A 26595-nucleotide genomic window follows, 5' to 3' on the forward strand; every position below is an offset into this window, starting at 1 on the left:
CCGAGTCCCAGGGTCGCGCAGCACTGTACCCGGAGTACGTCTCGAGGTCCCGATGGGCCACTTCCAGGGAGCGAGCGAGGGCTGCAGCTGCTTTCAAGCCGAGGTCCTTTGATTCGAGCAGTCTTTGCCGTGAGTAGTCGGACCGAAGGCCTTTCACGAAGGCATCGCGGATGTTTCCTTCAGCATGTTGTGCAGCCGATACAGCTTTAAAGTCACAGTCCCTGCCGAGTGTTTGTAGCGCCCGTAAAAATACATCTACAGACTCTCCTGGCTGTTGCGAGTGGGATCTTAGGAGATGTCTGGCATACATTGAATTTACTGGGCTCCGGTACTGCTCTTTTAGCAGGTCGAGGGCCTCCTCGTATGTAGCAAGGTCCCGGATGAGCGCAAATGCTTTAGGGCTCACCTGGGCGGTCAGAACTCTTAGTTTGTCGGCTTCCGATGGCACGCCGGAGGCTACCAGGTAGGATTCAAAGCAGCTCAGCCAGTGATCGAAGTCGAGGGCTGAATTCGCGGCCTGTGGATTTAGATCCAGGTATGGCGGTCGGAGGGCTCGCAGCCAAGTCGGCTGCTGGGGCTGTTGTAGCTGGCCGTTTGGCTGGCCGTTTGGCTGCTCCAGTCCAGTCATTTCAAAATTTAGCCAATAAAATTGATATACCTATCAATTCATTACTTGAAAAGCGACGAGTTAAGATAGTAACTATAGGTTTTTATTGGCTAAATAACAGAGCCCACCCTCGTGGGTGATCGGTTCCAGCAAGGAAGAATACTAGCCAAGCAATCACCTTTATACCTGGGCAAGCAGGCGGAGCCATGGGCGGAGTCAGCTGAGGTATGCCTAGGTATAACAGCGTGCGAGGCAAGAGGTAACCTTGTGTAGGTGATAACAACAGTGTAACAATAACAGTGGTTTACCACACCGTCCCAAAGACTGAATCTATAAATGGACTATTTCAGTTAAATGTGCATGTTAAAGTGTTAACTGTTATTTGAATGTTATGGGTACTGTTAATCTAAAAGGGGAGGAATTGTAGTGTATGTACCTTTGAGAGAACTACTTTTACAGCTCCTGTATACTGTAGTACCGGCAGTGACCACACCTGTATATAAGCCTTGAGCAGGCATCTGTACTGTTAGGCCTAGAAATTCAGTATAGCCACTTTTGGGGCGGTAAAGTCGGGCGGGCGCTAAAGTTAGCGCCCGCCGGAAAGTGGAGGCCACTTCGCCGATATTCAGTAGCTTTGGCCAAGGAGTTTGGGCGAGCGCTGAAACTGGCGTTGCACCCCTATCTTTAGGCGCTAAGCCAGCGGTGCAGAGTGATAACGCCGAGGCCGGGCGCAGCGCAGGTGCGGTCATGTTTTGATTGACAGCAGACACCCTGACGCCGGCCAGCTCTTAAAGGGGGAAGGGTCGACTTGGTCTGCTGCCACGCCCTGGATAGTGAAGCCCTCCAGCTAGGCCTGAACACTGCTGCTGGACCCAAATAGCGCCTGAAGCCATGCAGAAGGCCCGTGAACGAGCGCAGCGCTCCTCAGAGCATGCTTTGAGGGTGCTGCTTAGGGGTTTGGAGAAGAAAAGAGATATCTTGTGCCCGGACAGTGGCAAGAAGGCTCCCAAGAGGCTGTACAGGAGAGCCTGGAGGGAAATCGCCCAGAGGGTCACAGCCAACAGCGATGTCCCCAGGACTGGTGACCAATGCCGCAAGAAGTTCAACGACCTCACTCGGTTGGTCAGGGTGAGTACCCTTTCCAGTGTCCTCCTCATCCTTGCATGTGCACCTCACATTATGGGCAAAGGGACCTCAAAGGCCTAATGGCGGAGGAGGTGAGCCCGGTATAAAAACCGGCGCGAAGGCAGAGGCCTACCAAATCAACAGCAGAGGAGAGAGGTAAAAAGTAATCAGTGTGTGACGTCACCAGGGAGCAGGTAAGTGATTGGTTGGTGAGTAGTTCTCTCTTTTCAATACAAGCTTGACTTCTGTGGTGTTAAATTTCTAGGGTCTCTGGTGTGGTGGGGACAGTTGGTAAATAAAGCGCCCTAGAGTATACCTGTAACTGGGGTATTGAATAAATTTTTAAATTAATTAAAGGAGTAAGTCATGGGAGGAGAGCTCAGACCCGTGTTCTGCTCCTCTTGCTCCATGTGGGAAATCAGGGACGCTGCCAGTGTCCCTGATGACCATGTGTGCGGGAAATGCATCCAGCTGCAGCTACTTGCAGACCGCATTGCGGCGCTCGAGCTGCAGGTGGATGAATTTTGGAGCATGCGCGATGCTGAGAGGCTCGTGGATAGCACGTTTAGCGAGTTGTTCACGCCTCAGGGCAGGGCAGCACAGGGGGTGACCATCAGGCGGAGCAACAAAGGCAGGCAGGTAGTGCAGGGAACCACTGCGGGCATCCCCCTTTCAAACAAGTATACCGCTTTGGATACTGTTGAGGGGGATGACTCACCAGGGGAAGGCAGCAGCAGCCAACTTCCTGGCACTGGGGGTGCTCCTGCTGCCCAGGAAAGGGGGAAAAAGAGTGGGACAGCAATAGTGGTAGGGGATTCTATAGTAAGGGGAACAGATAGGCGTTTCTGTGGCCGTAGACGTGAATCCAGAATGGTTTGTTGCCTCCCTGGTGCCAGGGTCAAGGATGTCACTGAGCGGCTGCAGGGCATTCTGGAGGGGGAGGGTGAACAGCCAATGGTCGTGGTCCACATTGGTACCAACGACATAGGTAAAAAGAGGGATGAGGTCCTGCATCAAGAATTTAGGGAGCTAGGTAACAGATTAAAGAGCAGGACCTCAAAGGTTGTAATCTCTGGATTACTCCCAGTGCCACGTGCTAGTAAGTATAGGAATGGGAGGATAGAGCAGATGAATGCGTGGCTAAAGAGTTGGTGTAGGGGGGAGGGTTTTACTTTCCTGGATCACTGGGCCTGCTTCTGGGAAAGGTGGGACTTGTACAAGTCGGACGGGTTGCACCTGAACCAGAGCGGGACAAATATCCTTGCGGGGAGGTTTGCTAGCACTGTTGGGGGGGGTTTAAACTAACTTGGCAGGGGGATGGGATACAGAGGGGAGCTGAAATAGGGGGGGATGTGCTGCCAATTATAGAGAAAAAAACAAGTCAGCTTGGTAGACAGGGCAAATATATAAGGGCAAGGCTGGATGGCATCTATTTTAATGCAAGGAGTCTTGCAAATAAGGTGGATGAACTGAAGGTGTTGATAAACACATGGGAGTATGATATTGTTGCTATCACGGAGACATGGTTGAGGGAAGGGCAAGACTGGCAGCTCAATATTCCGGGGTACAGAATCTTCAGGCGAGACAGAGGGGGAGGTATAAGAGGAGGGGGTGTCGCAATATTAATTAAGGAGTCAATTACTGCAGTAAGGAGGGATGGTATATTAGCAGGGTCCTCTAATGAGGCCATATGGGTGGAGCTTAAAAACAAAAAGGGGGCAAGCACTTTGCTGGGAGTGTACTATAGGCCTCCAAACAGTCAGGGGGAGATAGAGGAACAGATATGTAGGCAAATCTCAGAGAAATGTGCAAATAATAGGGTAATAATAATGGGGGATTTCAACTTCCCCAATATTAACTGGGATAGTCAGAGTGTGAAAGGCTCAGAGGGTGTAGAATTCTTAAAGTGCATCCAGGAGAGCTTTTTGAGCCAGCATGTAGAAAGTCCTACAAGAGAGGGGGCGGTACTGGACCTAATTCTAGGGAATGTGGCCGGCCAAGTGGAAAAAGTGCTAGTAGGTGAGCACTTTGGTGATAGTGACCATAATATGGTAAGATTTAAGGTGGCCATGGAAAAGGACAGGGATGGGCCGGAAATAAAGGTTCTAAATTGGGGGAAGGCCGATTTTAATAGGATAAGGCAGGATCTGGCCAAAATGGACTGGGATCAGCTACTTGTAGGAAAATCCGCATCGGAGCAATGGGAGGCTTTCAGAAGGGAGATTGAGATCATACAATGGCAACATGTTCCCGTAAAGGTCAAGGGTGGTTCCAAAAACCACAGGGAACCTTGGATGTCAGGGGATATACGAGAATGGATTAGGAAAAAAAGGAGGGCTTTTGGCAGATACAAAAGGCTAAAGACGGAGGAAGCCCTAGAGGAGTACAAAAAGTGCAGGGGGATACTTAAAAAACAAATTAGGAGATCAAGGAGGGGCCATGAAATAACACTGGCGAGCAAAATAAAGGAAAATCCGAAGATGTTTTATAAGTATATTAAGGGTAAGAGGATAACTAGGGAAAAAATAGGGCCCATTAGGGACAAAAGTGGCAATCTGTGTGTGGAGCCGGAAGATGTAGGAGGGGTTCTAAATGAATTTTTTGCATCTGTTTTCACTATGGAGAAGGACGATGTAGACATAGAAATAGGGCGGGGGGACTGTGATATGCTCGAACATATTAACATCGAGAGGGAGGAGGTATTGGCGGTTTTAGCTGGCCTAAAAATGGATAAATCCCCAGGCCCGGATGAAATGTATCCCAGGCTGCTGTGTGAGGCAAAGGAGGAGATTGCGGGGGCTCTAACACATATATTCAGGACCTCTCTGGCCACAGGGGATGTGCCAGAGGACTGGAGAACCGCTAATGTAGTACCATTATTCAAGAAGGGTAGTAGGGAAAAACCAGGGAACTACAGGCCAGTGAGCCTAACATCAGTGGTAGGAAAATTATTGGAAAAAATCCTGAGGGACAAAATTTGTCTCCACTTGGAGAGGCAAGGATTAATCAGGGATAGTCAACATGGCTTTGTCAAGGGAAGATCATGTCTGACTAATTTGATTGAATTTTTTGAGGGGGTGACTAGGTGTGTGGATGAGGGTAACGCAGTGGATGTGGTATACATGGATTTCAGTAAGGCCTTCGATAAAGTCCCGCACAGGAGACTGGTCAAGAAGGTAAGAGCCCATGGAATCCAGGGTGCCTTGGCACATTGGATACAAAACTGGCTTAGTGGCAGAAGGCAGAGGGTGATGGTCGAAGGTTGTTTTTGTGACTGGAAGCCTGTGGCCAGTGGGGTACCACAGGGATCGGTGCTGGGTCCCTTGCTGTTTGTGGTCTACATTAATGACTTGGATATGAATGTAAAGGGTATGATCAGTAAGTTCGCGGATGATACAAAAATTGGTAGGGTGGTAAATAGCGAGGAGGGTAGCCTCAGTCTGCAGGACGATATAGATGGGTTGGTCAGATGGGCGGAACAGTGGCAAATGGAATTTAACCCGGAAAAGTGTGAGGTGATGCACTTTGGGGGGACTAACAAGGCAAAGGAATACACAATGAATGGAAAGACCCTAGGCAAGACGGAGGGTCAGAGGGATCTGGGTGTGCAAGTACACAGATCCCTGAAGGCGGCGGAACAGGTGGATAAGGTGGTAAAAAAGGCATATGGGATACTTGCCTTCATTAGCCGAGGCATTGAATATAAGAGCAAGGAGGTTATGATGGAGCTGTATAAAACACTGGTTAGGCCACAGCTGGAATACTGTGTGCAGTTCTGGTCGCCACACTACAGGAAGGATGTGATCGCGTTAGAGAGGGTGCAGAGGAGGTTCACCAGGATGTTACCAGGGCTGGAGCGCTTCAGCTATGAAGAGAGACTGGGCAGATTGGGTTTGTTTTCCTTGGAGCTGAGGAGGCTGAGGGGGGACATGATTGAGGTGTACAAAATTATGAGGGGCATAGATAGGATGGATGCTGAGGAGCTTTTTCCCTTAGTAGAGGGGTCAATAACTAGGGGGCATAGATTCAAGGTAAAGGGCGGGAGGTTTAGAGGGGATTTGAGAAAGAACTTTTTCACCCAGAGGGTGGTTGGAGTCTGGAACTCACTGCCTGAAAGGGTTGTGGAGGCAGAAACCCTCACAACATTTAAGAAGCATTTGGATGTGCACTTGAAATGCCATAGCATACAAGGGTACGGGCCAAATGCTGGAATATGGGATTAGATTAGACAGGGCTTGATGGCCGGCGCGGACACGATGGGCCGAAGGGCCTCTATCCGTGCTGTATTACTCTATGACTCTATGACTCCTCCAGCAGCTATGGCACTGGCATGATCATCAGTAGCACTTTCTGCACTTGACACACTGGCCAAGCCATTCGACCATGGGAGGCAGTGCACACAACAACAGGGCACCACACTGGCCAAGCTATTCGACCATGGGAGGCAGTGCACACAACAACAGGGCACCACACTGTACTTAGAGGCCGTCCTTTCTCTTGCAGGCCAACCTGGCGCAGAATCTGAAGAGCCGGACTGTCACCGGGGGAGGCCGTGTCCAGTTCCAGGAGCTCAGTGACCTGGAGGAGCGCGTGGCTCGACTCATGCGTGCCCGGGTGATTGGCCCTGTTGCTATTGGAGATGCCGACCCTGTGCTGGGCCCCAATGGTAAGGACATGACCGTTTGGACCTCTCTCGTACCCCTTGCGCTTCAGATCTACATCCTTTTTCCACTGTCCCACCAATGCGCATAATGCCACCATTCATGCCTCCCTCGCTGACGCCCTGTCCTCACTCTAAAGCTACTCTTGCGCCTTCCTGCTTTCAGCTGGTGAGGAGGAGGTCCGTGAAGCTGCGAGTGTCAGTCCCTCGGAAGAGGAGGACGACGAGGACCAAGAGGAAGGCGGCACATCGGGGGAACCCTCATCCGCGCCAGGGGATGGCAATGGAGGGGACACGTCTTGCCTGGAGGAGAGCCAGGGGGAAGTGTTGCAGGGGGGTGTAACTCCTGTGCCCAGTGGCGTCCAACCACGCGGGAAGGGTCGGGCAGCACGGCTGCCTTCTCCCCAGAGGGGGGAAGTGTTGCAGGGGAGGGCAGTTGCTGGGCCCAGTGGCGTCCAGCCACGCGGGAAGGGTCGGGCAGCACGGCTGCCTTCTCCCCAGAGGGGGGAAGTGTTGCAGGGGAGGGCAGTTGCTGGGCCCAGTGGCGTCCAGCTACGCGGGAAGGGTCGGCCAGCTCGGCGGCCTTCTCCCCAGAGGGAGAGTCCGGCCTCCAGTCCGGAGACGGTCCTCGCCCAGGAGGTGCGCCTCCTTGATCAAATGTCCGCGGATTCGGAGCGGCGCCACACCGAGTTCATGGGGGTTGTGGGACAGTTGCCTCAGGCCATTGAGTCCCTGGCTCATAGTGTGGCCGATTTCGGGGACTCACAGGCCAGGGGTGTCGAACAACTCGCGGCAGCACAGGACGCGAGTCGAGAGTTCATGAGTGGTGCCGTGCAGACACTGGCTGGTCTGATGCGGGCACAGACCAGGGCAGTACGGGCACTCACTTCTGCCACACTCGCTGTGTCACGGACGCATCGCCAGGGCACCCGCCGCGCTGCTGCAGCACAGCGGTCTGGCCTTCACCAGATTGCTGCGCTTGCTGCAGTGCCAGCCCGGCCGAGTGCCAGTGTCTCTGGTGACCAGCGAGCACCTGGCATCAGCCAGCTTGCCCCCATTGCTGCAGCCGCCACTGCCACTCCCCCAGCAAAGCTGCGACGAGCTGCTGGAGAGACTGATGCTGCCCAGCCACAGCTGCAGCAGTCAGCAGCCGGCCCCTCCAGGGCCGGACCTTGTCTAGGCCGACCCCCAAGGGCATCTGCCGTCACGCTTTGTGCCCCTCAGGAGCCTTCCCCCAGCCTTGCAACACCCACAGGGCCCAGGTTGAGGCGGAGCAGCAGGTCGGGCAGGGGCCGGAGAAGCCTGCACAAGGACTCGCCCTCTCGGCACACCAAGTAGAGTGTGTTGCCAAATGTTTTTTTATATGGGGGTGTTTGTGTTCTGTATGGGGGGGGTTTATTTTGGTAAGGCCGAAGATGATGGCAAATGTTTTTTTAGATGGGGGTGTTTGTGTTCTGTATGGGGGGGTTTGTCTTGGTAAGGCTGAGGATGAAGGCCAATTGGATGGACAAGTTTTGTTATTCCTCCCCAGGTTGTGGGAGTGAGATATGTTTTTGACTGTTTTTTGGGGGTCTTGTCTGTTTTTGTGTTTCATGTGGGAAGGGCCCTGAGTTTGTTAAATAAAGCTTTTTATTTATTCAGCTTGCCCATGTGTCATGTTTCAAGTGGTTGTTGCGTTAACCGGCTGAGGGCTTGCGGAGCGGCTGCATTCAGGTGCATTCATTGCCACAAGCCATTCCCTGACAGGGGGCCTAGAAGTGTCGTTCAATAAGCCGCCGGCGGACGGCCCTTGGACCTTGTGGCTCCCTCCTGGGCTGGTACTCCTCCTCCTCCTCCTCATGCTCCTCCTGCTCCTCCTCCTGAGGTGGTGGTCCAACGTGAGGTGGCAGTGCCTGAGTCCTGCGGATAGCCAGGTTGTGCAGCATGCAGCAAACAACGACGAACTGGGAGACTCTATCCGGCGAATACTGTAGAGATCCGCCGGAACGATCCAGGCAGCGGAACCGTTGCTTGAGGACGCCAATCGTTTGCTCTATGATGTTCCTTGTGGTTTGATGGCTTTCGTTGTATGCCTCCTCAGCAGGGGTCCTGGGTGCGCGGAGCGGGGTCATGAGCCATGTACACAAAGGGTAGCCCTTGTCCCCGATAAGCCATCCCCTTGGGGGAGGCTGTGCCTGGAACATGTCAGCCACAGTAGTCTGGCGCAGGATAAATGCATCGTGGCTGCTTCCTGGAAAGCGGGCATTGACAGCTAGGATGCGCTGCCTGTGGTCACACACCAGCTGTACATTGAGGGAATGGTAGCCCTTCCGGTTGCGGTAATCCTCGGCATTGTCGATAGGTGCCCGCATAGCCACATACGTGCAGTCAATGGCGCCCTGCACCATGGGGAAGTCGGTGATCCTGGCAAATCCGACTGCACGCTGCTGCTGCCTCTCTAGGGTCATGGGGAAGGAGATGAATTGGTGTCTCCTTGCGAAAAGGGCATCGGTGACCTGCCGGATGCAGCGATGCACGGCGAACTGGGAGATGTTCGCTATGTCCCCAGCAGCGGCTTGGAAGGAGCCGCTTGCATAAAAGTTCAGAGCCACCGTGACCTTCACTTCCACCGACAGAGACGTCCTGCACATCAGCTGTGGATGCAGATCTCTGTGAAGCAGCTGGCAGATCTCTGCAACCACCTCCCTTCTGAAGCGCAGCCTCTTAACACAATGCGCGGCAGTCATGGTGAGATAGGACACCTACTGCCGGTATTCCCTGAGTGGGTAAGGCCTACGTTGTCGACGCCTGATGGCCCCTCTGCGTCTAGGCATGGCTGCCCCTCTCACACAGCGTCTGCGAGCCCTTCGCACATAATGCTGGAACTGAGGGTTGGAACCCCATGCAGCCCCCATAATATACTTGCAAACAGTCAAATCACAATGAGTCAAATTTCCAAGCTCTGGCCAGAAGCCAAAAATACCTCTCCTATGTTGTCCCAAATCAGTAAGGTTTGTTCCTTGGTCTCTGTCCAGAAATCCAAAGCACTAAAGTCATTGCAGCAAAATGGCTGGCCTTTATACCTCAGTCTAAGTGCCCTTTAATTAGCGCTCCCCGAGGCCCGCAGGGCCTCTGCTGCGTTCCACTTCACAGTTCTTAACAGCGCCACGCCCACATTGGGCGGGCGCCACTGAAGTTCCGGTTTGGGGCGCACAAACGGCGTTGCACGACGAAATGATGTCATAAGGTGCGCGCGCAGCTGAGCGTGCGCAAACACTTTGCGCCGGCGCAAAATGTCAACTGAAGTTGGGCGTAGGCGCAGATCGCTCTGCGCCCGGGCGCAAAGTGCCTAGCGCTCGAAATCTACTCCTCTTATGGCGCTAACGGCTGGCGAACGCAACTGAATTTCTAGGCCTTAGTCTTTAGACTACCCTCCTCCAGTAAACACCTGTTGATTGTTAATTTACAGCCTCCGTCTAGTTATTGGAAAACACCATACTTTAAGAATCTCTGATTCAACACTTAGCACCTCTCGTTATCGCCCTAAGAGGGCGCTAATGGGGCGCAACGCAACTAGCGTCCGGGCGCAGCGATGTTTGCGCCACTCGTGAAATTGGCCAGCATTTTTGCGGTGGCGCTAAACTTACCGCCACGATCTCTTGCGCCCGCAGATAGTGACGTCAGTCGAGCATGGAACACCCAGGTGGCGCCCCGGACCGGATATTGAGTGGCGCCCCCCTCCTTTCCACCTGGTGCAAGCAGTCGGTAAGGCGTCCACTTCCTGCCTTTTTTTGTGGGAGACATTTTTGGACCATTCATTTTGACAGAGAGAGAGAGAGATTCTGAAAGAGAGAGAGAGAGACTTCTGCAGAGAGCCAACACTGTGTGAAATAGTTTTGACTACTGAGCAGCACTTTGCAGGTTCTTTTGGATTTGACCTTCATTACTTCGATTGTCAAGAGACTCGGGGGCTGCACTGATTCGGGGCATCGCCCTGCTTCTGCAGATTCGGGGGCATCAGAGATGCAGAGAGAGAGTGGCAATCATGGCCAGATGGAGGAGGGACAACAGGCCTCTGTACAGGAGACCTTACCCACCCATGGTATTCCGGGAACAATTCTCCTACATTCATTTGTCTGAGGAGCAGTGTTTGCGCAGGCTGCGCTTCAGCAAGGAGGTGGTCACTGAGCTCTGCCACCTGCTGCAGCCAGATCTGCAGCCTCAACTGAGGACCAGGACGTCTCTGTCGGTGGCAGTGAAGGTCACAGTGGCTCTGGGGACAGCGCCAATATCTCCCAGTTCGTGGTCCATTGCTGCATCCATCAGGTCACAAATGCCCTCTATAAAAGGAGATGCCAGTACATCTCTTTCCCCATGACCCGGGCCAAACAGCATGAACGCGCATTGGGCTTTGCGAGGATAGCGGGCATCCCCATGGTGCAGGGCGCCATTGACTGCACGCATGTGGAATTGCGGGCACCGCATGAGAATGCAGAGGTTTTCCGAAACCGCAAGGGGTTCCACTCCTTAAACGTCCAGTTGGTCTGTGACCACAGACAGCTGATACTCGCTGTCAATGCCCGCTATCCTGGCAGCAGCCACGATGCTTTCATCCTGCGCCAGACTGGTGTGCCAAAGCTTTTCTAGGCAGCGCATCAGCCAAGTGGTTGGCTCCTCGGGGACAAGGGTTATCCACTCTGCACCTGGCTGATGACACCGCTCCATAACCCCAACACCCCTGCTGAACTGCGGTACAATGAGAGCCATCTCGCCACCAGGAACATCATTGAGCAGACGATCGGCGTGCTCAAGCAACGGTTCCGCTGTCTGGACCACTCAGGAGGAGCCCTGCAGTACTCGCCTGAGCGAATCTCCCTCACAAACTAATAGAAACAAACACAAAAAAATCATTAATTAACATAACTGGTTCTCACAATCTGGAGATAATGTTCAAAACACTAAACAAAAGTAATTACATGAACCTCGGCCTTTAATTAAAACATTCCCAACATTTCATCAGACCTCCTACTTTTTGCCCTTCCAGGGTGATCTACTTCCCTTGCCCACTTGCTCCCTTCCCACCCTACTGCTCCTCCGTAATGGGGCCCCAGTGGCTGCAGCAAGGCTGGTGGAAGGCTGCTGAATGTCAGATCCTGAGACTACAGATGCCCTTGAAGGACGGCCTCAACCAGCTCAGGGCCTGGAGGGCCTGGCTGCAGACTGCACCAGCTCTGCATAGGCGGCAGCAGTCTGGGCTACAGGTGGTGGCAAGTGCAATGGGGAAGTGACAGTGGTGGCAGCAGGAATGCTGCCCTCTTGAGAGAGGGCAGCACCTCCCTGCTCAACTGACACACTGGCACTCCCATGGGGCAGCACCTCAGCGTCCAGAGCAATCTGCTGGAGCACAGATTGCTGGCCTGCTGCAGCGCGGTGAGAGCCCCGGGGAAATGTGTCTGAACCAGCGACAATGGCAGCAGTCAGTGCTTGCGTGGCCTCAATCTGAGTCTGCATGAGACCAGTCTGAGATTGGCTCACGGCAACCAGTGACTGATTTGCAGCACTAAGCATTTGCGTGGTATCCGCCTGTGCTACAGTGAAGTGCTCCACACTCCTTGCCAGTGCATCAATGCTTTTGGGCACCCTTCCCACTGCACCCATGAGCTGAGTGTGCATGTCCACCGCCTGGGTGTTCATTTCAGCGATGAGCCGCTCCTCCTCTGCGTCCAGTGCAGCAGGACTCGCTAGCCTACTCTCCCTCCGGGGAGAAGGCTCCCGAGCTTCCCTACCCCCATCGCGTTGCTGCAGCCCGCTGGGTCCCAGAGCTTCACCCTCATCAGACCCTTCCCCCCTGCTCCCCTCCAGGGAAGGCCTGGACCCAGCGTGGCCATGGGCTTCCTCGGGAGAAGGTGGCACTGAGGCTCTGCCTTCCTCTTCCTCCTCGCCTGCGGCTTTGCTCCCACTGGCAGCTTGAGGGCCCGTCTCCTCAGCTGGTGAATCACCATCTGAAAGCAGGGAGGTACAAGAGTGGCTTTAGCGTGAGGACAGGGGGGCAGTAAGGGAGGAATGAGTGCAGCGATTTAGTAAGTTGGATTGAAAGTGTCAAAGACAGGTGTTGTGAGGGACAAGTGGAATGAGAGAGCAGAGAAAGCTGATGACCTTACCATTGCTGTCCCGAACGAGGTTGACCTCTCCAGGGGCGATGGGACCGATCACCTGGCTTGCCACAATCCTGTGGACGTGTGCCTCAAGATCACTGAGTGGTTGCAGCTGAGGCCGTCCTCCACCCGTCCGTTGCTGCTGCCTCTTGTTATGAGATAGCTTGGCCTGCAAGAAAAAGGATGGTGAAAATATGCAGCCATGGTCTTGTCTGATGTGCCTCCCATAGTTGAATAGCCCTTAATGTATGCAGCCATGGTCTTGCCTGATGTGCCTCCCATAGTTGAATAGCCCTTAATGTAGCCAGCCATGATCTTGCCTGATGTGCCTCCCATAGTTGAATAGCCCTTAATGTGTGCAGCCATGGTCTTGCCTGATGTGCCTCCCATATTTGAATAGCCCTCAATGTATGCAAGATGTGGAATGTGCATGTGTGTTTTATGAAATGGCCATAGGTCTTGGATGAGTGTTGGGCATTGGGGTTTTAAGACCCTCTGGCCATAGAGTGAGGTTGAGATGGAGGGATGGAGAGGTATTGAAAATCAGCCACTCACCCTGACCACCCGAGTGTGGTCGTTGAACTTTTTGCGACATTGAGTATGGGTCCTGGGAACCATGCTCCTGGAGATGTGCTGAGCCACCTCCCTCCACACTCTTCTGTAGTCACGCGGCAATGGCCTCCTCAGGGTACAGTATAGCTCTTCTGCGCTCCACCGTGCCAACCAGAGCGTCCAAGGCCTGGTCACTGAAGCGCTGAGCTCACTCCCTCACCCTCTCCACAGTCCTTGGCTGGAAATTTCAGCCACAGGTCTGTCCAGGCCGAGATTCAAGGCTCCAATGAGCAGGGTGTGGCTGGAGAGCAAGATCGACCCTCCCCTTTAAGAACTGGCTGGCGCCAGTGTGTCTGTGTTCCATTGCCAACTGACATCACCTACGCTCTGAGTTAGCGCCTCGCTCCTCGGCCTTTGTGCCTTAAGACAGGTGTGAAGCGCCTGACTTAGCACTCCAATCACCTCCAGGGGTGATAAAAGCCAAGTTTGCAGTCGGAGGCGATAATTAGCGCCAGGCGCTAAGCTTTGCGCCCAGCCGATAATTGCGCCCCAAACGGGGTGATACCGAATTTCTCCCCCATAGAATCGTACAGCACAGAAGGAGGCCATTTGGCCCATCAAGTCTGCGCCAGCTCTTTCGAAGAGCAATCCCGTTAGTCCCACTCACCCGCTCTTTCCCCATATCCCTGCAATTTTTTCTCCTTGAAGCATTTATCCAATTCCCTTTTGAAGGCTACTATTGACTCTATCCCCCACCCTATCAGGCAGTGCATTCCAAATCCTAACCATTCGTTGCATAAAAAAGTTTTTCCTCATGTCGCCTCTGGTTCTTTTGCCAATCACCTTAAATCTGGGCCTTCTCGTTATCGACTCCTCAGCCATTGGAAACAGTTTCTCTTTATTTACTCCATCTAAACCCTTCATGATTTTAAACACCTCTATCAAATCTCCTCTTAGCCTTCTCTGCTCCGAGGAGAACAACCCCACCTTCTCTAGTCTATCCATGTAACTGTAATCCCTCATCCCTGGAACCATTCTAGTAAATCTCTTCTGCACCCTCTCCAAAACCTTCACATCCTTCCTAAAGAGTGGTGCCCAGAATTGGACACAATACTCCAGCTGGGGCCGAACTAGTGTATTATGTAGGTTTAGCATAACTTCCTGGCTTTTTTACTCTATGCCTCTATTTATAAAGCCCAGGATCCCATGTACTTTATTAGTTTGTTAACCTGTCCTGCCACCTTCAAAGATTTGTGCACAAACACCCCCAGGTCTCTCTGTTCTTGCACCCCCTTTAAAATTGTACCATTTAGTGTGTATTGTCTCTCCTCATCCTTCCTACCAAAATGTATCACCTCACACTTCTCTGCATTGAATTTCATCTGCCATGTGTCCGCCCATTCCACCAGCCTGTCTCTGTCTTCTTGAAGTCTATTACTATCTTCTAATGTTTACTACACTTCGAAGTTTCATGTCATCTGCAAATTTTGAAATAGTGCCCTGTACCCCCAAGACCAAGTCATTAATTATATCAAAAACAGTGGCGGTCCTAGTACTGAACCTTGGGGAACACCACGGTATACCTCCCTCCAGTCCAAAAAACAGCCATTCACCACAACTCTCAGTTTACTATCCCTTAGCCAATTTGCTAACAAGGCTAATATGTGGTACTTTATCAAATGCCTTTTGCTGGTCCATATACACAACATCAACTGCACTGCCCTTATCCATCCTCTCCGTTACCTCATCAAAAAACTCATTTAAGTTCGTCAAAATGATTTTCCCTTAACAAATCTGTGCTGGCTCTCCTTTATTAGTCCATATACTTGTCCAAGTGGCTGTTAATCTTTTCCCGTATTATTGTTTCTAAAAGCTTCCTCACCACCGACGTTAAACTGACTGGCCTGTAATTGCTAGGTTTATCCTTCTCTTTTTTTGAACAAGGGTGTAACATTTGCAATCCTCCAGTCCCTTGGCACCACCCCTGTATCTAAGGAGGATTGAAAGGTTGTGGCCAGCACTTCCACAATTTCTACCCTTACTTCTTTCAGTAACCTAAGATGCATCCCATCCAGACCGGGTGACTTATCCACTTTAATTACCGCCAGCCTGTCAAGTTCCCTCTCTTGATCTATTTTTACCTCATCTACTATTCCAGCAACTACCTCGTTTACCATAGTTTTGGCAAAGTCCTCTTCCTTGATAAACACAGATGCAAAGTACTCATTTAGTACCTCAGCCATGCCGTCTGCCTCCGCCAATAGTTCTCCATTTTGGTCCCTAATCGGCCCCACCGCTCCTCTGATAACCCTTTTACTGTCGATATGCCTATAGAAGACATTTGGATTCCCTTTTATGTTAGCTGCCAATCTAATATCTTACTGTCTCTTTGCCCCTCTTATTTCCTTTTTCACTTCTCCTCTGTACTTTTTATATTCAGCCTGATTCTCCCTTGTATTATCAAGCTGACATCTGTCATATGCTCCCTTTTTCTGCTTCATCCTACTCTCCAACTTCCTCATCATCCAGGGCGCTCTGGCTATGGTTGCCCTCCCTTTTCCACTTGTAGGAACACACCTAGACTGTACCCGAATCATCCCCTTTTTAAAGGCTGCCCATTGCTCCATTATATTTTTGCCTGCCAGTCTTTGACTCCAATTTACCTGGGCCAGATAACTCCTCAATTTGCTGAAATTAGCCCTCCTCCAGTTAATTATTTTTATTCTAGATTGCTCCTTGTCCTTCTCCATAACTAACCTAAACCTTACGATACTATGATCACTATTCCCGAGATGCTCTCCAAATGTGACATTCTCCACTTGTCCCATTCCATTTACCAGGACTAGATCCAGCAATTCCTCCTTCCTCGTTGAGCAGGAAATATACTGATCAAAAAAATTATCTCGAACACACTTCAGAAATTCCTCCCCTTCTCTGCCCTTAACACAATCACTGCCCCATTCAATATTGGGGTAGTTAAAGTCTCCCATTATCACTACTCTATAGTTCTTGCACCTCCCAATAATTTCTTTGTAAATCTGCTCCTCTATCTCCTTTCCACTGTTTGATGACCTATAAAATACTCCAAGTAGCATAATAGCTTCTTTATTGTTTCTCAACTCTAACCAAATAGATTCTGTCTTTGATCCTTCAAGGACATATCTCTTTCTAGCAGTGTAATATTTTCCTTAATCAAAACTGCTAGCCCTCCTCCTTTTTTTCCTTCCCTATCTTTCCTGAATACCTTGTACTCAGGAATATTAAGCATTCAATCCTCCCCTTTTTTGAGCCAGATCTCAGTTATCGCCACTGTATCATATTCCCACGTGGCTATTTGTTCCTGCAGCTCACCAACCTTTTGTGCATTTACATACCTGCAATCCAAACCTAACTTAGATCTCTTTGCATTTTCTATGATCCCACCTAATTCTGTATTATTTCTAACTCTAACTGTCTCTCCTAGTCCTCTGTGCACCTTGTTTCTACTTTTTAATACTACATCCAACCCCCAGCGAATTAGTTTAAACCCAACCCCACAGTACTAGTTAACTTGCCCATGAGGATATTGGACCCAGCTCTCTTCAGGTGCAACCCATCCATCTCGGACAGGCCCACCCTGCCACAGAACTGGTCCCAATGTCCCAGGAATCTGAAGACCTCCCTCCTGCACCATGTCTGTAGCCGCGCATTAACCTGCTATATCTTCCTATTTCTACTCTCACTAGCATGTGGCGCTGGGAGTAATCCAGAGATTACTACCTTTGAGGTCCTGCTTTTTAACTTCCTCCCTAGCTCCCTAAACTCTGACTGCTGGACCTCAACCTCTTCTACCCTATGTCATTGGTTCCAACATGGGCCACGACTTCTGGCTCTTCCCTTCCCCCGCAAAAGGTTCTGCATCCTCTCCGTGATGTCGCAATGTTGCAATGTGTTGTGTTGTGTTGTATTGTGTTGTGTTGCAATGTGTTATGTTGTACTGTGTTGCATTGCGTTGTGTTGCATGGTGCTGTGCTGCAATGTGTTGTGTTGCATTGTGTTGTGTTGTGCTGCATTGTGTTGTGCTGCATTGTGTTGTGTTGCATTGTGTTGTGTTGCATTGTGTTGTGTTGTGCTGCATTGTGTTGTGCTGCATTGTGTTGTGTTGCATTGTGTTGTGTTGTATTGTGTTGTGTTGCAATGTGTTGTGTTGCATTGTGTTGTGCTGAAATGTGTTGTGTTGGGTCGGACCAGGAGAGCACCGAGGCAACAGTTAAAAGGAGGAGCGAGGCGAGGCCCGACCAGATCGGACCAGGAGAGCACCGAGGCGGCAGTTAAAAGGAGGAGCGAGGCGAGGCCCGACCAGATCGGACCAGGAGAGCACCGAGGCGGCAGTTAAAAGGAGGAGCGAGGCGAGGCCCGACCAGATCGGACCAGGAGAGCATCGAGGCGGCAGTTAAAAGGAGGAGCGAAGTGAGGCCCGACCAGATCGGACCAGGAGAGCACCGAGGCGGCAGTTAAAAGGAGAAGCGAAGCGAGGCCCGACCAGATCGGACCAGGAGAGCACCGAGGCGGCAGTATAAAGGAGGAGCGAGGTGAGGCTTACCAACTCAGCAGCGGGGAGAGAGGTAAAAAGTAATCAGAGTGTGACGTCACCAGGGAGCAGGTAAGTGATTGGTTGGTGAGTATTTCTCTTTTTTAAACTTTAACTCTGTGGTTTATAGTTGCTAAGGTCTTTTCTGGTGTAGCGGGGACTGTTGGTAAACCATACAAGCGCCTTAGAGTTTATCTTTAATTGGTGATAGTGAATCAATTTAAATTAATTAAAGGGTAAGTCATGCCAGGAGAGCCCAGCCCCGTGTTATGCTCCTCTTGCTCTATGTGGGAATTCAGGGACACTGCCGGTGTCCCTGATGACCACGTGTGCCAGAAATGCATCCAGCTGCGGCTACTAGCAGACCGCATTGCGGCGCTGGAGCTGCGGATTGATGGGCTTTGGAGCATTCACGATGCTGAGAGGGTCGTGGATAACACGTTTGATGAGGTGGTCACACCGCAGGTAAGGGCTGCACAGGCAGAAGGGAAATGGGTGACCATCAGGCAGAGCAGTAGAGGCAGGCAGGTAGTGCAGGGGACCCCTGTGGCCATCCCCCTCTCAAACAGGTATACCGATTTGGATAATGTTGAGGGGGATGACTTACCAGAGGAAGGCAGCAGCAGCCAACTTCCCGGCACCAGGGGTGCTTCTGCTGCTCAGGAAGGGAGGAAAAAGAGTGGGAGAGCAATAGTGGTAGGGGATTCTATCGTAAGGGGTACAGATAGGCATTTCTGTGGCCGTAGACGTGACTCCAGGATGGTTTGTTGCCTCCCTGGTGCCAGGGTCAAGGATGCCACTGAACGGCTGCAGGGCATTCTGAAGGGGGAGGGTGAACAGTCAGAGGTCGTGGTTCACATTGGGACCAATGACATGGGTAGGAAGAGGGATGAGGTCCTGCAGCAAGAATTTAGGGAGCTAGGTAGCAGATTAAAGAGCAGGACCTCAAAGGTTGTAATCTCTGGATTACTCCCGGTGCCATGTGCTAGTGAGTATAGGAATAGGAGGATAGAGCAGATGAGTGCGTGGCTAAAGAGTTGCTGCAGGAGGGAAGGCTTTAGTTTCCTGGATCACTGGGCCTGCTTCTGGGGAAGGTGGGACTTGTACAAGTCGGACGGGTTGCACCTGAACCAGAGCGGGACAAATATCCTTGCGGGGAGGTTTGCTAGCACTGTTCGGGGGGGGGGTTTAAACTAAAATGGCAGGGGGTTGGGAACCTGAGCAGGGAGACAGAGGAAAGGGAAACAGGGATAAAAGCAAAAGATAGGAAGGAGAAAAACAAAAGTGGCAGTCAGAGAAATCAACGGTTTAAATCAAATGTGGCCACAGTAAATAATAATTCTAATAGGTCTAAGAGCGTTAAAAAAACAAGCCTGAAGGCTTTGGCCTAGAAATTGAGTTTGCCTCCGCCAGGGCTGTAGCGCCCGAAATTTAGCGCCAGCGTTAATTGCCGCTGCGCCCGCCAAAAATTCAGCTGCGCTGCGCCCAGACGGCTGCGGGCGCTAATGGAGGGTGTCAGCGCCTCGCAATGGGCGCTGAATGCAGGATTGCGGCGCTAATCCCCCGCTGCGGCACCCGATGCGGTGCGGCAGGCTGGGGTACTGCAGGCCTCCTCCTTCTGTTAAGGAGGAGCTGCCTGCAGCCGACCGCTGGCCGGTGGAATTGCACGAAAAATGAGCCCGGCACCTCAGAGAAGTGCCGGGCTCGAGGCCCACACACATCTGTGCCGCGGGGGGGTGGTGGAGGAGTCCGGGGAGGGAGGTGCGGGCAAGCGGCCGCCGGGAAAGCGGCCGGCCGCCGCGCCACCTTAATGCGCCGGCGCTAAGTCCAGCAAGAAACTTTTGAAAAATCGTTGGTTGCGGCTGCCACGGGCGAGGCGGCCGCAACTGAATTTCGGCGTCCGGCGGCGTTACCACGGCAACCGGGACGCTGCGCACACCGATGACGTCATCGGTGCCGGCGCAGCGCTACCGGCTAATGCCGATGGTAGGGCCCAAATCAATTTCCGAAGCGGCTATAATTCCGGCGCAAGGCCCTCTAGCGCCTCTAATTGGGCGCTAACCCCACTCAATTTCTAGGCCTTTGTGTCTTAATGTGAGGAGCATTTGTAATAAGGTGGACGAATTGGCTGCACAAATAGAGGTAAACGAATATGATTTGGTTGGGATTACGGAAATGTGGCTCAAGGATGGCCAAGACTGGGAACTCAACATCCAGGGGTATTCGATATTCAGGAAAGATAGGCAAAAAGGAAAGGGAGGTGGGGTAGCATTACTGGTTAAAGAAGGGATTAATACAATTGTAATGAAGGATATTAGCTCTGATGGTGTGGAATCTGTATGGGTAGAATTGAGAAATACTAAGGGGAAAAAAAATTAGTGGGAGTGGTATATAGACCTCCAAACAGTAAGGTGGAGGTTGGGGATGGCATTAAAAGGGAAATTAAAGAAGCATGCAATAAGGGCACAGCAGTCATCATGGGTGACTTTAATCTACATATAGATTGGGCCAACCAAATTAGTAACAATACTGTGGAGGAGGAATTCCTGGAGTGTTTACGGGATGGTTTCCTGGACCAATATGTCGAGGAACCAACAAGAGATCAGGCCATCTTAGACTGGGTATTATGTAACGAGAAAGGATTAATTAGCAATCTTGTTGTACGAGGCCCCTTGGGTCTGAGCGATCATAATATGATCGAATTCTTCATTAAGATGGAGAATGAAGTAGTTGACTCAGAGACAAGGGTCCTCAATTTAAATAAAGGAAACTACGATAGTCTGAGGAGCGAGTTGGGTAGGATTGATTGGGGAATGGCACTCAAAGGGTTGACGGTGGATAGGCAATGGCAAACATTCAAAGACCGAATGGATGAGCTACAGAATTTGTTCATCCCAGTTTGGCATAAAAATAAAACAAAAAAGGTGACTCAACCGTGGCTAACAAGGGAAATTAGGGATAGCATAAGATCCAAGGAGACGACATATAAATTGGCCAGAAAAAGCAATAATCCTGAGGATTGGGAGCAGTTTAGGATTCAACAAAGGAGGACAAAGGGATTAATTAAGAAAGGGAAAATAGAATATGAGAGTAAGCTATCAGGGAACATAAAAACTGACTGTAAAAGCTTTTATAGATATGTGAAGAGAAAAAGATTGGTGAAGTCAAGCGTAGGTCCCTTACAGTCAGAATCAGGGGAATTTATAATGGGAAACAAAGAAATGGCAGGCCAACTAAATTCATACTTTGGTTCTGTCCTCACAAAGGAGGACACAAATAACCTCCCAGAGATGCCGGGGAACACAGGGCCTGAGGAAAGGGTGGAACTGAAAGAAATCAGTATTTGTAGGGAAATGGTGTTAGGAAAATTGATGGGACTGAAGGCTGATAAATCCCCAGGGCCTGATAATCTACATCCCAGGGTACTTAAGGAAGTGGCCCTAGAAATAGTAGATGCATTGCTGGTCATCTTCCAGAACTCAATAGACTCTGGAACAGTACCCATGGATTGGAGGGTAGCTAATGTTACCCCACTATTCAAAAAAGCTGGTCGAAAAAAAGCGGGGAATTATAGACCGGTAAGCCTGACATCGATAGTGGGGAAAATGCTAGAATCTATTATAAAAGATGTAATAGCAGAGCAGTTGGTAAGCAGTGACAGGATCAGACAAAGTCAACATGGATTTACAAAAGGTAAATCATGCTTGACTAATCTACTGGAATTTTTTGAGGATGTAACTGGTAAAATAGATAAGGGAGAACCAGTGGATGTGGTGTATTTGGACTTTCAGAAGGCTTTTGATAAGGTCCCACATAAGAGATTAGCGTGCAAAATTAAGGCACATGGGATTGGGGGCAAGGTATTGACTTGGATACAGAACTGGTTGGCGGACAGAAAGCAAAAAGTTGGAATAAACGGGTCATTTTCTGAGTGGCAGGCAGTGACTAGTGGGGTACCGCAAGGATCGGTCCTAGGACCCCAGCTGTTCACAATATATATTAATGATCTGGACGAGGGAATTGGATGTAATATCTCCAAATTTGCAGATGACACAAAGCTGGGTGGGAGGGTAAGCTGTGAGGAGGATGTCGTGAAACTCCAGTATGATTTGGACAGGTTGGGTGATTGGGCAGAAACATGGCAAATGCACTATAATGTGGATAAATGTGAGGTTATCCACTTTGGTGGCAAAAACAGGAAGGCAGATTATTATTTGAATGGCAATAGATTGGGAGAAGGGGAAGTGCAAAGAGACCTGGGTGTTCTTGTGCACCAGTCGCTGAAGGTAAGCATGCAGGTGCAGCAGGCGGTTAAGAAGGCAAATGGTATGTTGGCCTTCGTAGCAAGAGGGTTCGAGTACAGGAACAAGGATGTCTTGCTACAGCTGTACAGGGCCTTGGTGAGACCGCACCTTGAGTATTGTGTGCAGTTTTGGTCGCCTTACCTGAGGAAGGACGTTCTTGCCATGGAAGAAGTACAGCGAAGATTCACCAGGCTGATACCTGGGATGGCAGGAATGACGTATGAGGAGAGATTGTGTCGATTGGGCTTATACTCACTGGAGTTTAGAAGATTGAGAGGGGATCTCATCGAAACCTATAAAATTCTGTCAGGCCTGGACAGACTAGATGCAGGAAGGATGTTTATGATGGCCGGGGAGTCCAGAACCAGGGGTCATAGTCTAAGGATAAGTAGTAAGCCATTTAGGACTGAAATAAGGAGGAATTTCTTCACCCAGAGAGTGGTGAACCTGTGGAATTCTCTGCCACAGAGGGCGGTGGAGGCCAGTTCATTAAATATATTCAAAAAAGAGTTGGATATATTTCTTAAGGCTAAAGGGATCAAGGGATATGGGGAGAAGGCAGGGACAGGGTACTGAATTTGGATGATCAGCCATGATCTCATTGAATGGCGGAGCAGGCTCGATGGGCCGAATGGCCTATTCCTGCTCTTATTTTCTATGTTTCTATGTGTTGTGTTGCATTGTGTTGTGTTGCATTGTGTTGTGTTGCATTGTGCTGTGTTGTGTTGCATTGTGTTGTGTTGCATGGTGTTGTGTTGCATTGTGTTGTGTTGCATTGCGTTACAATGTGTTGTGTTGCATTGTGTTGTGTTGCATTGTGTTGTGTTGTGCTGCATTGTGTTGTGTTGCAATGTGTTGTGTTGCATTGTGTTGTGTTGCATTGTGTTGTATTGCATTGTGTTGTGTTTCACTGTGTTATATTATGTTGTGTTGTGTTGTATTGTGTTGTGTTGCAATGTGTTGTGTTGCATTGTGTTGTACTTCATTGTGTTGTGTTTCACTGTGTTGTGTTATGTTGTGTTGTGTTGCAATGTGTTGTGTTGCATTGTGTTGTGCTGCATTGTGTTGTGTTGCAATGTGTTGTGTTGCATTGTGTTGTGTTGCATTGTGTTGTACTGCATTGTGTTGTGTTTCACTGTGTTGTGTTATGTTGTGTTGTGTTGCAATGTGTTGTGTTGCGCATTGTGTTGTGTTGCAATGTTTTGCGTTGCATTGTGTTGTGTTGCATTGCATTGTGTTACAATGCGTCGTGTTGCATTGTGTTGTGCTGCAATGTGTTGTGTTGCATTGTATTGTGTTGCAATGTGTAGTGTTGCGTTGTGTTATGTTGCAATGTGTTGTGTTGCATTGTGTTGTGTTGCATTGTGTTGTGCTGCAATGTGTTGTGTTGCATTGTGTTGTGTTGTAATGTGTTGTGTTGCATTGTGTTGTGTTGCATTGTGTTGTGTTGCATTGCATTGTGTTACAATGTGTTGTGTTGCATTGTTGTGTTGCATTGTGTTGTGTTGCATTGCGTTGTGTTGTATTGCATTGTGTTGCATTGTGTTGTGTTGCATTGTGTTGTGTTGTGTTGCAATGTGTTGTGTTGCATTGTGTTGTGTTGCATTGTGTTGTGTTGCATTGCATTGTGTTACAATGTGTTGTGTTGCATTGTTGTGTTGCATTGTGTTGTGTTGCATTGCATTGTGTTACAATGTGTTGTGTTGCATTGTGTTGTGTTGCACTGTGTTGTTTTGCATTGCATTGTGTTGTATTGCATTGTGTTGTGTTGCAATGTTTTGTGTTGCATTGTGTTGTGTTGCATTGTGTTGTGTTGCATTGCATTGTGTTGTATTGCATTGTGTTGTGTTGCATTGTGTTGTGTTGCATTGTGTTGTAATGTGCTGTGTTGCATTGTGCTGAGTTGCATTGTGTTGTGTTGCATTGTGTTGTGTTGTGTTGCAATGTGTTGTGCTGCAATGTGTTGTGTTGTGTTGTGTTGCATTGTGTTGTGTTGCAATGTGTTGTGTTGCATTGTGTTGTGTTGCATTGTGTTGTTTTGTGCTGCATTGTGTTGTGTTGCAATGTGTTGTGTTTCACTGTGCTGTGTTGCATTGTGTTGTGTTGCATTGTGTTGTGTTGCATTGCATTGTGTTACAATGTGTTGTGTTGCATTGTGTTGTGTTGCAATATGTTATGTTGCAATGTGTTGTGTTGCATTGTGTTGTGTTGCATTGTGTTGTTTTGTGCTGCATTGTGTTGTGTTACAATGTGTTGTGTTTCATTGTGTTGTGTTGCATTGTGTTGTATTGCATTGTGTTGTGTTTCACTGTGTTGTGTTATGTTGTGTTGTGTTGTATTGTGTTGTGTTGCATTGTGTTGTGTTGCATTGTGTTGTGTTGCATTGTGTTATGTTGCATTGTGTTGTGTTGCAATGTGTTGTGTTGCAGTTGTGTTGCATTGTGTTGTGTTGCATTGTGTTATGTTGCATTGCATTGTGTTACAATGTGTTGTGTTGCATTGTTGTGTTGCACTGTGTTGTGTTGCATTGCATTGTGTTACAATGTGTTGTGTTGCATTGTGTTGTGTTGTATTGTGTTGTGTTGCAATGTGTTGTGTTGCATTGTGTTGTGTTGCATTGTGTTGTGTTGCATTGTGTTGTGTTGCATTGTGTTGTGTTGCATTGCGTTACAATGTGTTGTGTTGCATTGTGTTGTGTTCATTGTGTTGTGTTGCATTGCATTGTGTTGCATTGTGTTGTGTTGCATTGTGCTGTGTTGCATTGTGTTGTGTTGCATTGCATTGTGTTGCATTGTGTTGTGTTGCATTGCATTGTGTTACAATGTGTTGTGTTGCATTGTGTTGTGTTGCATTGTGTTGTGTTGCATTGCATTGTGTTGCAATGTGTTGTGTTGCATTGGGGGAAAAATTAAGTATCGCCCCGTTTGGGGCACCGTTATCGGCTGTGCGCAACGTTTAGCGCATGGCGCTAATTATTGCCTTCGACAGCAAACTTGGCTTTTATCGCCCCTGGAGTTGATTGGAGCACTAAATCAGGCACTTCACACCTGTCTTAAGGTGCAAAGGCCAAGGAGTGAGGCGCTACCTCAGAGCGCTGGCGAAGCAAGGAAGGACAAATCAAAATGAACCTGCAAAATGCTGCTCAGCACTCAAAACTCCTTCACACAGCGTTGAATCTCTCCAGAAGTCTCTCTCTCTCTCTCTCAGAATGCGTGGTGCAAAAATGTCACTGACAAAAAAAGGCAGGAAGCGGTCGCCTTTAAATAGCGCTCCCCTAGTCCCTTTCTGACAGCATAACACTCCCCTCAACCTGTCGTCGCTAGCGGCAGGCGGTAATGCAGTGGGCGCCACTCAATATCCGGTCCGGGGCGCTAACGGGGCATCGCGCACTCGACTGACATCACGATCTGCCGGCGCAGGAGATCGTGGCAGAAGTGTTTAGCGCCGCCGCAAAATGGCTAGTTAATTTCATGAGCGGCGCAAGCATCGCCGCGCCCGGCCTCCAGTTGCTTTGCGCCCCAATTGCCGCCCTCTTAAGGCGCTAACAGGAGGCGCAAACAACTGAATTTTTCCCCCATTGTGTTGTGTTGCATTGCATTGTGTTACAATGTGTTGTGTTGCAATGTGTTGTGTTGCATTGTATTGCGTTGTGTTGTGTTGTGTTGCATTGTGTTGTGTTATGTTGTATTCCGTTATGTTGTATTGTGTTGTGTTGCATTGTGTTATGTTGTGTTGTGTCATGTTGTGTTGTTTTGTGATTATTTGTGTTGTGTTGTGTTGTGTTGGATAACTTTCCGATTCAGAACCTCAAGTTTAAATCCCTGTCCAGTATCTCGTTCATCGATCCCAATCTCAAGTGATTTTTGAAATCCACTATCCCTTAGCATGGTGTGTGTGTGTGTGGGGGGGGGTGGTCGGGGGGGGGGCGTGGGGGGGTTGGGGGGAAGGTGTGTAAGCTCTTCTGAATATAAGACCCCCAATTTGAAACAGCAAGGGAGATGGTAACTCTGTAGCCAAGTGCAATCACTGTTGAGCATTTTTCTATAGATCACTTTTCTTGTTTTAAAAAACCATGGAGTGCCCCTGGAACCATGCCCAAGCACAAGTTCGCATCTTTAGGCAAGAAAATTGGGAGAGATCAGCATCCTGAAACTGTATACATGCGTGTTACTGTGTTCTGTAATAGTTATAGCCTGGTGTAAAAACAACTTATGTAGATCACCGAAATGCACTGAAATCCAAAACCACGATGACCAAAAAAGAAGAAATTTGAACTCTGCTTGGAGGAGAGACCTGCTAATTACACTGAAACAGATCCAGATGCAACACCTGCCCCTATACCTCCCCCCTTCCCACTGTCCAGGGCCCCAAACACCCCTTCCAGGTGAAACAGCGATTTACTTGTAATTCTCGCAATCTAGTATACTGTATTCGCTGCTCACGATGCGGTCTCCTCTACATTGGGGAGACCAAACGCAGATTGGGTGACCGCTTTGCGGAACACCTCCGTTCAGTCCGTAAGGGTGACCCCGAGCTTCCGGTCGCCTGTCATTTTAATTCACCGCTCCATTCCCACTCGGACCTCACCGTCCTTGGCCTCTTGTATTGTTCCACGGAAGCTCAACGTAAACTCGAGGAACAGC

This window comes from Somniosus microcephalus, chromosome 1 (genome assembly GCF_052327205.1).
Source record: "Somniosus microcephalus isolate GS21.2 chromosome 1, FLI_Smic_1.0, whole genome shotgun sequence".
Taxonomy (NCBI): domain Eukaryota; kingdom Metazoa; phylum Chordata; class Chondrichthyes; order Squaliformes; family Somniosidae; genus Somniosus; species Somniosus microcephalus.